Source organism: Polistes canadensis, unplaced genomic scaffold (assembly GCF_001313835.1).
Source record: "Polistes canadensis isolate GaletaPanama2010 unplaced genomic scaffold, ASM131383v1 scaffold_28, whole genome shotgun sequence".
In the NCBI taxonomy this organism is placed as follows: Eukaryota; Metazoa; Arthropoda; class Insecta; order Hymenoptera; family Vespidae; genus Polistes; species Polistes canadensis.
In genome coordinates, this window is record NW_014569575.1 from 299,384 (window position 1) to 304,802 (window position 5,419).

The following is a 5,419-nucleotide window of genomic DNA, read 5'->3' on the forward strand; positions in this document are numbered from 1 at the left end:
ATAATATATGTAAATGGTAAGTTATATTACTTGCATATAGGAGTTTGCGAAAATTCTATCAACGCGTCTGAATGAATTTGTAAAATGAGAAATTTTGAATGTACGTATTTAAATACCAAAATACATTTGAACATATTAACGCAATATTATATCGCGAACAGTAACACCTAACTCGAATAAGAAACGGATATAATACTTTTATCGTAATGTAAGAATAAGGATAAAATAGTTCTTATAAAGATGTGAAAGAAAGGAAAATAAAACTAATATAAAATAAAATGAAATTAATAGTATTTAAAAAGAGACGAGATGAGACAAAGTTAATCTCGGAAAAAAAAAACGATCATTGAAACATAGCCGTTCGTACCTAATATTACATATTAAGAGACCAGATCGTGTCATTCGTTAAAAATAAAAAAAAACCCCTAAGAAAAAATGAGATTATAAATTAAAGAAAAAAGAAGCAGAAAATAAAGATCGTGCAGAAGTCTCTTCGAATCGGACAATACGTTTTTTTTCTTTTTTTTCGTACTTTTAATGTCCGAGCTTGATATATACATATATATATATAATACGTAAAAAATATTTACGTATACGTTCCGTACATGAGCGCTCCGTCGTTATTTTATCTCGTTTATGTAATAAACCCAAAAAAAAAAAATAAGAGTAACAGTGGAAAAGTGGAAAAAAAAGAAAGAAAAAGAACGACTGGGCGCGATCAAAAATAAATGGGGTTCCAAACGAATCTTTATCATAGGTGAGAGAGACGATGTGTTGCGCTAGAAACTCTAGTTAGCTTAACCATTTAAGATGTAATCTGTGAAAAAAAAAAAAAAAATAATGAAAAGGAAAAAAAAAAAAGCAAGAAGGAACGATAACCTAAGTGTGTAAAAAAGAAAATCAAATGGAAACAATTTTTTCTTGTTTTATTATTTATTATATTATAATACCCCTCCCAAAAACAAAAACGATCCAGCATAATAATAATCATTGTTACAGTTTAGAAAAACAAGAAGAACAAAAAAAATGGAAATTTATAGAAACGTATAACAGGCACGTGTAATAAAATATGCCGTAGTACGCCATTTTAATTGCTATAAATGTATAAAATTGAACTATATCAATTATATATGTATTGATAAAAAAGAAAAAAATGAAAAAAAGAACAGGAGGAAAGAAAATATGTCAGATAAGTTATATTTTTCGTATATAATAATCTTACNCTCTCTCTCTCTCTCTCTCTCTCTCTCTCTCTCTCTCTCTCGCTTTGTCCATCAATTTTTTTTTGTCATCGTTTTAAAATCCGTCGAGATAAACTACACGTAAATCGATTCGATCGTTAAAAGTAGTACCGGTTTTTCGAAACTTTTTAACAGACCATTTCCAATTGTATTTGTTCATGAAAAGAAGAGGAAGGGTTGGGCTGAAGTGAAGGGAAAAGGGAAAGGGAAGGGGACAAAATATTCTAACTCTTGCTCTTTTTATAAAATAAAATAATAACACGTATATATATATATATATATATATATATATACGCGAACGTTGTTTCATTTTTTTATTCTTTGTACAATTAAATAAATTCATCTCTGTAATACGTTAAATCGTAATTATTACATTTAATGATTATTGTTTCTCTTTTTTTTTCTTTTATTCTACTTCAACGAATATGTGTTGGGGGGGTTTTAATTAAATTGGTTTTTTCTTTCTCTAAATCTTTTTAATCTTTTCTTATAAATTTGTAATTAAATATCAAACGAATGATGCGTCATATCATGTTTTGTTTTTTTTTTTTTTACTTTAGACGCGTAAACGCATTGGATTCGTTGAATGCATGTATGCAAGTGCGTTTGACTAAAAATAGGTATCTCCAGGTGATAGAACACACATGGAATTGTTGAACATGATGTTAAGAAAAAAAAAAGTAAGGAACAAAGTTATAAAAATAATGGGAACAAAGTCGCGAGTAAAAGTCTCAGAAGAATAAGAAGAATAAGTTCGTTGGATGAGTTAGAAAGAAAAAAAGAAAGAGAGAGAGAGAGAGAGAGAGAGTGAAAGAGAAAAAAGAAAAATGGATTAGGAAAGAAGGCTCGATGCTAAAAGTATATCGAGTTCTGTTTGCGTGAATAAATCAAAACCCTAACCCCGGGTAGGGTACTCGGTAAAAAAGACGAGTAGGTAAATAATTCGATAAGCTCTTTTTCTTCTCCTGTTTCTTCTTCTTCTTCTTCTTCTTCTTTCTCATTTGTTCTTATTTTTCTTCTTATTTTACCTATTAAAAAAACAACTCTCCTCGTGTACACATTAATTTACATTTTTAATCTCTCACCTTTTCCATTCCATATTTCTTGATAAAATCTACGGGGATGGGCGAGTAATTGTTAAACAAAATGACAATTACTATAATCGAGAACTATGCGAGTGGATGAAAACACAAAGGTCCTTCGTTTTTCCATGCACGCGTGAATGTAATAAATAAAAAGTTACATTCAAATCAGATATTCTATTCGTTATGATAATTGATTTTATAATGAAAATATTAAATAATTTAATAATATAATAATTACATTTAAACATAAAATATTATATAATTTAATAATATTTTTTCCAATAAAAGGATTCACACATTTTTGGAAGCACACAGTTTCTTCAATTTTCAGACATTCAAATGATGGAGTTTTTCATATTGAAAAAACATAAAAACATGAAAAATGTTTCATTAAAAATTCAACGATATTCTTTTAATATAAGATTAAGATCGTAACTTTATCGATGTAGTATAAGAAACATAGATAAAACTAGTATCGAAATATTTGCTTCCTACATCGAACGAAAGTATGCTGTTTCGAAGTAAAAGAGGTCAAGGTCGTTTATGGAACGCCAACGCATTCCATTCTTCTTTCGCCAGTGAGTAAACCGATCGAGCGAAGAGGAGAGACTAACAAATATTTATTGTCTTTCTCTCTCTCTCTCTCTCTTGTTCTCTTTTATTTTTATGTTTCTTTTTCTTTTCCTTACGGTCGATTGAAAAAGGAATGGGAAGAACGCGAAGATACTCTTAAAGCACGAAATAAAAAAAATATAATATATATATATTATACATAATAATTACATATTATTATATATGTTATATATATTACATATTATATTTAATAATTATAGTTTTTTTCTTTCTTTCAATATAATTTTAATAATCAGTTTGTGACAAATTAATATTACATTATTTGCATTTTATATTGAGAAACATGTAATAATTCACGCTGGTGGAAATTTTTACCAAACGCATAAATGCGTTCATAGCAGGCACTTCAAGAATTCATTCGTAAAAGTTTAACAAATTATTATCATCTATTCCATATTCATACTTAAATTACGAATAGCTTAATAATGTTCTGTTCTCGATGGTTACTTTTTTTTCTCCCTTCTTTTAACATAATATGACGTCAGTTTTTCAAAACTTACGCAAATATTATCAGATTCGATTAATATCATCGTCAGAATTACGAGATCCTAAAATCATTTATCTATAAAATACATGGAAATTTTTATCCCGATTCCTTCTCCCGAATATTAATGGATTCAACCATTTCGAATTGAACACATACACGATGATCCATTAACGTTCTATATATAAATTAGTTCTGGTTACAATAATACACGATTCATACGTGAATAATAATAATAATAATAATAAATTAATGTTTCAATGTGTATATAACGGTAATTTAGTGTTACATTGTTTGAAACTAATTTAGAATTATTACGATGTACTGAATTAGTATCTAGAATAGATACTAAATAGATACTAAATTGTAATCTAAAGCACTCAAAGGGTAAAGCAATGACCATTCTTTTCTTCTCTTCTACCACCCCTCGCCCCCTGACCCACCACCTCACCCTACTCCTCCTATTTTTCCACTTCTCCTTTACCTACTTCTTTTTCATTCTTTTATTCTGCTTTGACTTATACATTAGTTAGAATTCTAACATCAAGCAACAACGTGTTATTATTTATCGAAAACACCTAAAGGAAAAAAAAGTTAGGAAAGTGAAACGGTAAGAGTATCTTTACAAAAATGAATAAATAATTATCGTTGTTTAGTTTTATTAATCTTCTCGTTTTCCCTGCAAACGGGATATCAATTTTCAACAATCGCGAATTTATATAAATCATTTCATCGAGAGATAATTGCTTGATTTTATTTCTATTTTTTTTTTTTCCAAGAGTAATCGATCCTCTTTATATTTTTTTGCTATACATTTCTCTCTCTCTCTCTCTCTCTCTCTCTCTCAAACTCGATTATTATTCAAAGAATTTTCATTTATGTAGAAATAAATTTGGGATATATTTGATATAGATTTTAATTGTGTTTTCAAATAAAGAAATGGAAGTTTTATCGTTCACGAGAAATTTTACGATGATATTAATAATGAATAAAAATTTAATTATTAGAAAATTTCTTTTTACGTACGGATGAATTTTTTTTATTGGGATAATAACAATCGGAATTTCAATTTTATTTGTCTTTATTTATTTTTCGTCTAGTTTAGTTTAGTTTAGTTTCGTTTAGTTTCGTTTCGTGTAAAATAAACGTGTCAACTAAGAGATTGTACAAACGAGGGAAAATTTAGTGACTCTTATCATCTCTTGGTTTTAATGAAACCTAAGAATAGCCAAGAATTGAACGCGACGATTAACGTAAAAGCTGTTCAATTTACCTAACTGCTCTTCGTCTTATTCCGAAGTGGTTCGACCCATTTTTCGAGTTCCCCATCTTCTTCTTCTTCTTCTTCTTTTTATTCTTCTTCTTCTTCTAGTTGTTCTTAGAAAGAATTGACTTAAATATATCGTCGATGTATGCGCGATAGTTGGAAAATATTTTTATAATCATTTCGTAGAAATCATTTCTATTCGTTTCTTTTTTTTTTATTTTATTTATTGAGCCTGTACCCTCCCCCCTTTCTCGAGTCTTTATATTTATTTATTTATTTATTTTACGGTAATAACAACCATTTTCCTTTTGATAAATATCAATCAATATGATATTAAATAATAAATGGAGATGAGTTAGGCGAACGGGATTATGATATTTAATCGAGTTGCGAGAACGAGGACACACGATGCCACACATGCGAATATCTTCGTCCATCAATTTATCTCTTTCTAGCATTAAATCTACCGGGTGAAGCATTAAACACGAATAACTCGATTATCATGGAAATGGAAAATAAAATATGTCAGTAAAAAATTACTCGCTTGACCTATGAATATCATAATATATATGAATATATATGACTTATAAATATATTATATTATATACAGTTTTTAATGCATCGTATTGTTAATTTTATTGGTTTTTTTTTTTTTACAAATTTCATACTTGACGACTCAATATATATATATATATATGCATTTGTATTT